The sequence below is a fragment of the Sminthopsis crassicaudata genome, chromosome 2, assembly GCF_048593235.1.
Source record: "Sminthopsis crassicaudata isolate SCR6 chromosome 2, ASM4859323v1, whole genome shotgun sequence".
Taxonomy (NCBI): domain Eukaryota; kingdom Metazoa; phylum Chordata; class Mammalia; order Dasyuromorphia; family Dasyuridae; genus Sminthopsis; species Sminthopsis crassicaudata.
The window spans coordinates 43,297,718-43,307,965 of record NC_133618.1 but is presented as its reverse complement, the minus strand read 5'-3'; the positions used below and the strand labels follow the sequence as shown (position 1 = coordinate 43,307,965).

General features: G+C 44.7%; 1 pseudogene; it reads right to left on the bottom strand.

The window, feature by feature from the left end:
- Positions 1-1,757: 1,757 nt before the first annotated feature.
- Positions 1,758-10,007, bottom strand: LOC141554285 (carbohydrate sulfotransferase 4-like; annotated as a pseudogene).
- Positions 10,008-10,248: the final 241 nt, after the last annotated feature.

Genomic DNA, 10,248 nt, shown 5'->3' with positions numbered 1-10,248 from the left:
ACTCATCACAGCCCCAGACTGATGGAACCTTTTAGCTGCCATAGCAAAAATGAAGACTCTTTATTTGCAGTCCATTGAATCTCACTTCTTTTCCAGCCAAACTGCTTTCTACCAAGCTTCTCCCATTTTCTACCTGTGAAGCCGGGAGATTTGTGCCCTTCACAGGTATAGTTCCTGACATTTGTCCCCACTGAATTTTATCTCAGTGTTCCGGCTTGTCCCCATCTTTTTAGATTCTGTGAATTGACCTTTCTGACTGAGCTAGCACAGTGGCCAACTCTTTGAATTGGGCCCTTAGCCAAAGCTCAGGGGGTTTGGAGTGGTGAATAATAAGAATGTCTAAAACCTTTTCCAGGGTGTGTTTAATCTCAAGAATGCAGAGCAGTAGGAGTAGCGCACAGGAATGAGTGCCAGTAAGAGAGTCTGAAAAAAGCCAAGAGAAGACTTGGAGGAAGATTCCAGCCCAACTCTCACAAGTTCACTCTCATCCTTTGCTCTGAGCTAGTCTGGGGCTTGCCAGCCTGATAGCACCCAGACTGCTTGGAGAGTCCAGACTTTGTCTGAATCATCCCCTGGAGCCACTCCCTTCCCTTCCCTGCTTGCATCAGTATATAGTGGAGAATGCTCACTTTTGTACATCCAAGAAATGATGCTGTGAGGCAGGTAGCAATGAAAGAAGCAAGCAAAAGAGCATATATTAAGTGTCTGTTGTGTGTCAGGCACAGGGCTAAGCACTTTGCAAGTTTTATCACTGTTATACTCACAATAGCTTGTGTGGTGGGTATGCCCATTTTGCTTTTGAGGAAACTGAGGCAAGTAAAGGTGTCAAACAGCTTCTCTGGGCACACAGAGCCAGTATCCCAAATGATAAAGTGCTTTGCAAACTTTAAAATGCCATATACATGTTAACTGTTGTTATTTATAGAAAGAATATGCAATTCTTAAATACATATATGGATTCTTGGTATAAAGAAGATTATGAAAACACTTGTGTTTTCTAGAGTGAAGGATATATCCCTAAATATACATGGGTAGCAGACATAGAAGAAAGCTACAGTTTTGGAATGAAGAATATATTACTCAGTAAATGGGAATTAAAGAAAAAAGACAATTGGGAATCCCTATAGGAGGAGAATGTACCCCAAGTATATATTTTAAAGATTAAAAAATTAGAACCTCACAGTAAATGTAGCATGAAATAGGAACCACCAGATTATGCAATCTGGAAGCCAAGCCAGTCATTAAAACTACTGAATAGGAAGCACCTCAGTCTCAAACCCAATTTGGATATGAACTTTAGAGCCTGAAAGTGTTCCAGAAAACTGCTTTGCTGGTGCTTTCCTAATTGCTAGGGCACAACTTAGCCCTGGATGATATTCTTATCTATGAGGCCAGACCAGCTGTCATAAACAAGTGTAATTTTTTTTGCCTCTTGGGACACAGGCCAAGGAGTCTGTTGAGTTCCAAGGTTCTGTTTCAAGTTCTATTAAATAGTCAGCCTTAGGCGCTTTGCCCAGAATGTCTGCCCTAGCAAGGCATTAGAACATTAATGGCCCAGGATTGACCATCAGTGAATCAAAGTACCAAGGTAAAATAGTGGAGGCCACAAGGTTAAGAGGGCACAGTGAGAAGTGTTGGGCCAGTGGGTCACACTGCCTAACTCTGTGACCCTGTACAAGTCCCTTCTCTTTGCTAAGAGCATCTGCCTCCCAGGGTTCTTGGGAGAATCAAAGGAGAGAATATTTATAAAAGGGCTATATAAATGCTACCCATTATTCTGAACCTCCTCCACTCTGTCCCACAGTCTGTCTTGGCCATAATAACCGCAAGCAAAATGGCCATCTCTTCCAAAGTCTCCACTCCTCCTAAGCCATTGAGAACTGAAAACACTTGAAGTGGGCAACTCTATAGCTCTGTAGCTTCCTCTGTCCCTTTGACATCCTGAGGTGAAGGTTACAGGATATGAATACAACCTGAGATGATACTGGTTCATTAACAAGCTTTTTTTTTTTTTTTTTAAAGAAACATGTTAGTGCATAAAGTGAAGCCTATCTGAATTTTGTTTATTTTTTTGATTTCTTGTAAAAAAGATGTTAAAGAGAAAACGCTTGGTGCATGTGGCTATTGTCTGCATCCGTGGTGCTTCCTCTTAGGGAAGAGCTCCGTCTGTCTACCTAACTCTTGTTTTGCTGGACGTCGTTCCCTGCTTGGTGCTCTGTAACATTTATCCACAGGCTCTAGTAGGCTGCGAAGCCTCCAGGCAGCTGCAGCTCAGTGGGCTGCTGTGGGGAGCTGGGGCAGTCAGCCCTTGGGCCTCAGCGGGGAGAGCAGCTCCAGCGACAGACTCCCGAGCTCCTGCTCAGACCGAGCTGGCCAGTAGCCCATCAGCCGCATAAAGTCGCCGCAGATGGCCTGCAGCCGGGCAGCGACCAGCGCCAAGCGCGGGAAACGTTGAGGCCGTCCCGGGAATCGGGGTAGAAGGAGTCATTTCCCAAACCCTGCCCGTGAGTAAAGAGCTGAAACTAGGCCCGGAGCGGGGGCAAGAACTGTAACAGCGAGAACTCGTACAGCTGGGAGGCCTGGGCCAGCGGCTCCCGGACCAGGTCCTCGTAGGGCACCAGCAGGTAGCGCCCCCGCAGCGGAGCCGCCAGCCGCCCGGCTGCCTCATAGAGGTCCCGCTGGCTCTGGCACATCACCCTCATCAGGGAATAGGGCCGCTCCGGGGCCTTCAGGCCGTCCCAACGCACCTGGCCCAGCAAAGTGCGGTCGTCCAGCCTCAGTTTGTCTCCCGTGCGCTCTCGGGAATAGAACACGGCCCCGGGAGTCCCGCACCAGGTGAACCACGTGCAGGTCGAGAGCAGGGTCGGTCAGCAGGGGGCGGAGGCCCGGGAGGCTGAAGACGCGAACCTCCTTGAGCACCACGTGGCTGTAGGAGCGGCAGGCCTCCTCCACCCCGCCGAAGGGCGCTGCTCACACAGAGGCCGACACTCCGAGGCCGAAACGAGGGCCCCGCGCCGGAAGGCGCCACAGGCAGGGGAGGAGCACAAGGCCCTGCTGGTCTCCCACATGAAGACATCCTGTCCTCTGGCGCCGGGGCCCAGGTAGCTCCCCAGGACGCTCATGTCGCAGAGGAAGACGGAGCGGAGCAGGTCCAGCACGGGCCGCCGCAGCGCGGCCGCGCCGCTCCCGGGGGAGGCCAGCCACGCGTGCCAGGCCGGCTCCGTCAGGTAGAAGACGTCGGGGTGCTGGCTGAAGAGCTGGCCCGGGAGGGAGGAGCCCGAGCGCCACGAGGACAGGAGCAGCACCTGCACCCCTCGGGCTCGCTTAGGGCCGCGGCTGCCGCCCGAGAGTGGAAGAACACCACGATGACGGCCGAGGGCACGGCCAGAAGGAACAGCAGCCGCCGGGCCTTGTTTTCCAGAAGAACTCTGCAGCACGTAGAAAGCCTGTCAGGCCCCAAATATAGGTGTCCGGTCAGTGGCCTTGCCCTCCCCCGCTCTCCGTCCCCTCCCAAGCTTCCGAGATGAGCCAGCTGAGAATGTCTGAACCCCCTCCCCCATCTGATCCCAGCTTCCCAGATCCCGCCCCTCGCTTGGAGCACGGCAGGAATTCCTCCTCCCTCCTCCCTTCGAACTCCTCCCTGAGTCTGCTGTGCCCCTCAATTCTATGTACCACCGGAGAGGGCGTGCCTGCACCCACTTAGAACTGCCCGCTCTTATCCTACGTGAATCACCTCCTCCTCCATGCGGCAGGTGAACACGTCCTGACCCTCGGGTCACACGGCCTCATGCTCCAGGTGTTTAATGAAAAGTGAATTATGGCCCCACTTTTCCCTCAAAACTTGTTTCATTCTGGTTCTCTCTAAAGTTATGTCACAGAGGAAGCCGGCATCTGTCACCCTGTCAGGTCGGCATTGCGAGGCGGCCAGGTGGGACTGTGGGGATTCCTCCAGTGGAGATTATGGAGAAGACAGCCCCACAGTCTCCAGTGATGAGTGCTGTAACTTCTGGCCATAACTAAGGTGGGGCCACCAGAGCTTTGGCCCAGGATGCCTCACCACCTCCCAGTGATCCCTCATTGAGGGGAAGGAGACTCCAGGTGCTCTGCGGGATAACGAGCATCCAGGGACTGGTATTGCACTTAGCCCAGCTGTGGCACCCAGCAGAAGGCCGGTCCAGATTCTGGATTATTCAGGGAGGGAACATGATTTCTAAATGTTCTTTCAGTTCAAAGAGTCCGTGAGCTTATGATTTAAATCTATGCCAGTCCCAGAAACAAGACCCTCAGTCCAACATGTTAACCCCTTCCCCCTTCTCCATCCTTAAGCTCCTGATAAGAAGAGAATACAAAAATAAAGAAGCTTTAAAAACCTGAGAGGATCTAATGCACTAGTTCCATTTCCCTAGAACAATTGTAGTTCTTGTGTCAAGTTTCCAACTCAGGAAAGAAACCAGCTTATTTTGTTGTAGAAGAAAAGAAATTCTGCTATTCCCTTTTTAATGTGTTTGTGTTCCACTTCATTGGGCCAATGCACCAGCATTTGGTAATAAGCAGCTCCCACCTTTCTTCTCCTCATCAAATGTGTTTTATGTCTTCTGTGTCAGTCACCTCTGTGCACACCAATGGGCACCAAACATTCCTTGTCTTTAGTCATCCGTCTAATTGAGGAGAAATAAATATATGTAATAAAATGAAAGTTCTAGTTATACACTGTATGCCAATTAACAAATGAATAGTATAACAGCGAATTATACTTGGCTCTTCTGCCATTAGTATGCATAACGGTGGATGCTAAGACTCAAAAATAATTTCTAAGTAAACATACAGAAAAAAATGGCAAAATCGTTTTTCTAAATCATCTTCAAACTAACAACTTCACAAAAAGAAATTATGTGTGGTGTGTATAGAATGTCAAAGCTAAATCCACACGATAAGAAGGCAGAAATACTGCCAAATAAAATACAAATACAGTATCCCATCATAATGATACATTATATTATATCTTATTACAACATTGAAGGAGCTTCCATTTAGTGTTCTTGAAACACAGTGAACACAAGCAACCACCAAGAATTTTGCTTCGTGGTCTGGTAGGGAGTGATTCAACTTAAAGCCTTCCTCACCCCACTGATTTTCCCAAGCTTTGAGAATGAAAGGGAAACAATTGAAGTGTGTACATATGAAAAATAAGAGGCTGCAAGAGAACTACCTGTGCCTGAGAACAAAGGAACCAAAAACCCTTTCTGCAGGTTAATCAGAGAAGGAGCCCAGGTCAATCTGACTTCTCCCTGCTTGCACCTGAGGACATCCAGCCTAAGATGGGAGGCATCTTAAATTTAACATGTCTGAAACCAAATTCATTATATTATGCCCTAGAATAGCCTCTCTTCCAAACTTCCCTACTGCTTTTGAAGGTATCACCATTCCAGTTTTCCAGGTTTGTAACCTCAGCATGGGCCAGCTAGATGGTGAGATGGATAAAGCCCTGGGCCTGGAGTCAAGAAGATTCATCTTTTTAGTTCAAATTCAACTTCAGACAGTTACTAGCTATTGTGATCCTATTTGCTTCAATTTCCTTCTCTGTCAAATAAGTTGGGTTAGGAAATGGCAACTCAAAAAGGGTCACAAAGAGCTGGACACCACTGAAAAACAATTGAACAATAATCTCAGTATTACCTTGGATTCTGTACTCTCCTTTACCCCACAGATCTGAAATTTTGAAATCTTGATGTTTCCAGTTTCCCAATCTCTGCTATCTGACCCTTTCTCTTCATTTGCACAGCTAATTCTGGCCCTCACTATTTCTAGCCTAGATTATTAGAGGAGGTACCTAACTGATTTGTCTCTGTCTTGATGGTTTAACTTAAGAACTCGTCAGGATCTGATCCACCTTATCTTTATAGCATCATTAGACATTATCCCCCATCCTGCATTCTGCAGTCCAGCCAAACCTCTCTGTTTCTCAAACATAATATTACATCTCTAGCTTTTTGCACTAGCTGTCTTTGTCCTCTATAACTCCTTAGCCCTTCTTCTCTTTGACATTACAAATCAAACATCTTCATTATCTATATAGAAGAGCATTTCTTGATTCACCCAACTGTTAATTCCTTCCCTCCAGGATAGCCTTCTATGTAACTACATTGTACATAAATGTATTTATTTACTTTATTTATACTGTATATAATTTTATTTGTATTTGTTTTCTTCTCCATTAGGATGTAAACTCTGAGTTGAAATTGTTTCATTCCTCATACTTTTTTCTTAGCAGTTAACATAATAAGTTCTTAATAAATGATTAGTTTGTGTAGCAAAACAAGTGGGAAAGGGGCTGAAAAGTGAGGAGCATAATCAGAGTAAGAAGAAAAAGAGATGGGCTGAGATGGAGTCATAACTGGTCAGGAGGAGATTACAGGGTTCCCTTTTCCGGCACCAGTGGTAGGGACTCTTGCTTTGCCTATATTTGGATCTTAGTCTCAATCCTGAGTCTCAGAGCTAAGATCAGGAGGAACACAGAGTCTGAGAGGAGTGAGGACCCAGGGCACCCACTTCCAGGGTGGAATAAGTACTTGTTGAAGATCAGAGCATAAGCCAGGAGAGTAAACCCACCTCTCCTTCAGATCATACCATCCCAGAAGAACCAAAAACTTACAAGTCCCCAGAATTATCTCTGAAAACAGGTGCACAAAAAACCTGAAGTTTGGGACAGTGCCAATGCACCCACTCTAGAAGCAGAGCCCAACTAATATAGTTAAAAGTCAAGAAGTAGGCTGGAAAAATGAGCAAATAATTAATATCCATTTCTCTCTCAGTTTGACTTCTCTTTAGCTGATTTCTTGCTGCCAGACAGCATTCAGTCCTATAAGGGAAGCCTGTGGTCTCATGAAAGTTGGAGTCAGCTTCATAAGTGAAAGAAATTAAAGACTATAGACTTGTAAGTAGTAAGTCTCATGAAAGTAGGAGTTGGCTCCTTAGCTGAAAGAAATTGTATACTAGGAAATTTCTAAATTTTAAAAGGTCAGGAGAAAAACTATCCAAGAGTTTGAGTCCAAGGTTTAGGAGTTGTTTATGGTTTTTCAGATAGTCCAATGGTGTCTAAAGTGAAGATTTAATCTGGAAGCAGTGCCACATGTGAACATTGCTATGTAGAAAGTGTTAGCTCTGTTAAGCCCACTCTCCTCAAAGACTGGTGGTGGTACAGAGTAGTGCATGCCCTCAAGATACTGGGGCAAAAAGTTTGTATTTTTGTTCCTGCTGTAACTTTGAAGTGAATATCCACTTCAAAGCTAATTAAATGATTAAATGAAATTAGGATGTGGTTCTCTATCACCTAACATGGAGAATTAGGGTCTTGGGCTGATAGCTATTTAGAAAGATACTTCAGTCCCAGAAAAACCCTAGAATCCTGAGAAAGGGGCTAAAGCTAGTCTAGCTGTAAGGTAGTGAGCCCAAAGAGCAAAGTCAGTATAGTAAAATGAGTAAATATTTCAAGTCAGGCCAGAACACTACAAACCTGTCTTACTCAGGTTCATCATCTTAAGACAATTTTTTAGATTCTTTGAAGATGACAAAACAACAGCTAGAAACTTCAAAATGATTCAAAAGGGAAATAAAAATTTTAAAAGAAGATATTAGGGGGACTTCTGGGTCATGTGAACAAAATGATGGTGGGCTTGGCATTTTTTTCTGATCCTCATGATCTTCTTACTTCTCCAAAATAGAACTATATGCCAGAGATAAGGTAATTTCAATTATCCTTACAGTCTGGGACATTAACCCAAAAGAGGCAAAAAAAGCCATAAACTAAAGAGGTCCTTATCTCCTAATTAATTGCTTAGGAATGTTCACTCGGCATCCCCCTCCCTAATAGACTTTCAGGCTTCTAGGCCCTGAGCTGCCCAACTTGACCCACAGGTTTGAAACAATATAACTCTTCAACTTGACCCCTTTTCCTCAGTGACTCAAAGATCCAAGCTCCAGATAATGGGGAAAATGCATTTAGGCAAGCGGGATTCTATGCCACAGAGGAGGTTGGTCTGAGTGGAGACAAAGAAGGACATTCTGTTCTCCAAGAGCCCTATAAAAATGAGACTTCAAGATCCTGCCTCTCCTTCCTGCCCCCCCCAGTACTTTTCCTCTCCCCAGATCCACGCTGTCATGTGTTTCCAACTCTAACCCAATATCATATGAATAACACTCTCTGCTTCTCCCTTGCTCAATCCTCTCCACAGGCTTCCAGCCTTACTTCACCATCCCATGCCCATCCTTATACCAACTGCCCTGATACCCCACTTGCCACTTATCTCTGTATTTCCTGGGTCTGTTCCCCTCTACACCCTTTGTGCCTTTTTAAGATATGATTGCCATCTTTTTTCCCACTGCCATCATGTTGTGGTGGTCTTTCCCAACAAGTATCCAAAAAACAGTAGTGTGCCTGCCCCATTTAATAGCTTCATAAAATAATTATCAATTCATTCTCCCCCGCCCCGTTTATCTATCTATCCATACTTTATATAATTATAATGATCATTTACAAGGACTTTTATCTGTTTAAAAATGTTTTTAGTATATAGTGGCACAATCGTTGACATTTGATAAGCGATCCTCATTCTTGTGAATTATTCCCAATACCATCTGCTCTTGCTATCACTCAATTCCGGTCATAAACCTCAGACCAGAAAAGTCAGAAAAACAAGCAAGTTGTTTCTCAGTGCTCTTTAAAAATTTCTTAGGAAGTTGGAGTCAAGCTGAATTATGGTGGATTTAATCAGAAAAGCATGATCAGTTACAGATAATATATGATTATGCCCCCCAAATGATTAAACTTTGGCTCAGAAGTTTCACTACCAGGCCCATAGGGTTAAGAGATCTTAGCATTTCCCTACTCAACCAACTGCAGGGGCTCCCTTTTCTCTACAGGATCAAATATAAAATGTTCTCTTTGGCTTTTCCAAGCCATCCCACAGCTTTCCAGTCTTACATTTTTATTCCTTCTCCAGAGGGACTGGCCTCCTTACTGATCCTCCTTGGCCTCCATCTCCCATCTGAACATTCTTCCTGGCTGTCTTCTAATGCCTAGAATTCTCTTCCTCTGCATCTCAGACTCCCAGCTTGCTTGACTTTGGCCCAACTTTTGCAAGAGACCTTCCCTATCCCTCTTCAAATATCTAGCAGCAAACATGCAGAGAGAGCTCACCATGTGCTAGCCACATTTATTTTTACAATATTAACTCATTTGAGTTTCACAACAGGAGGCAAGTACTAAAATTACCTCCAGTTTACAAAAGAAAAACTGAGACAAACAGGATCACACAGCTAGTAAAGTGCTATAAAATGGGTATAACACCTCTCTAATCCTCTGCATGAGTGTTTGGTCAAGAATGTCGACTTTTGTACACACAAGTCTGCTATCAGGAAGAAGGAAGTAAGCATTTTTAAAATGTTTCCTTTATGCTTCATCCCATTTGATTCTCTCAACAATCCTGCCTCACTTTCTCTTCTGTAATATGGGAGTAATAGCACTTATCTAACCCCAAGCAAACCTGTTTGGATGAGAATGTTGACTTTAGTACACACACAAAAGGTCTGCTATCTTGAAGGAAGGAAACAACAAAGGAAACATTTATTGTCTATCATGTTCGAGGCACTATGCTGAACAAATTACTGATGTTTATTGACCCTTACATTCCCATCTCCAGCTTCTAAGCCTTTGTCCAGCCTCCTTCCCTGCCTGGAAAACTCCCCTCTAACTCTGAGCTTCTTTCCCTGTTTTCTGCTGGAGTCCCCTCAAATTCCACTTTCACAGCCTCCTTCTACCCTCTACCATTTTCTCTCTGAGATTACCTTCTATCTATTTTATCTAGATCTTGTGTGTAGATATTTATATTATCTCCTACATTAGAAGGTGAATTCTTTGAATGAATGAAACAGATTTCTGCCTTTTTTCCCCTTGAGGCAATTGGGATTAAATGACTTGTCCAGATTCTCACAGCTAAGAAGTGTCTCCAGATTTCAGAGGTTCTCTATCCACTTCGCCACCTCACTGCCCCAGATTTTTGCCTTTCTTTCAAGAAAACTCAAATAACAGTCTGGCCCCAGACACTCATTAGCTCAGTGACTCTGAGCAAGTGACTTTAATCTCTGTCTGTCTTAGTTTCCTCAACTGTAGAATTAAAACAGGCAGCTCTCAGGATTGTTGTGAAGGTTCAAGGAGGTAAGATTTGTAAAGTGCTTAGCCTAGGGCCTGAC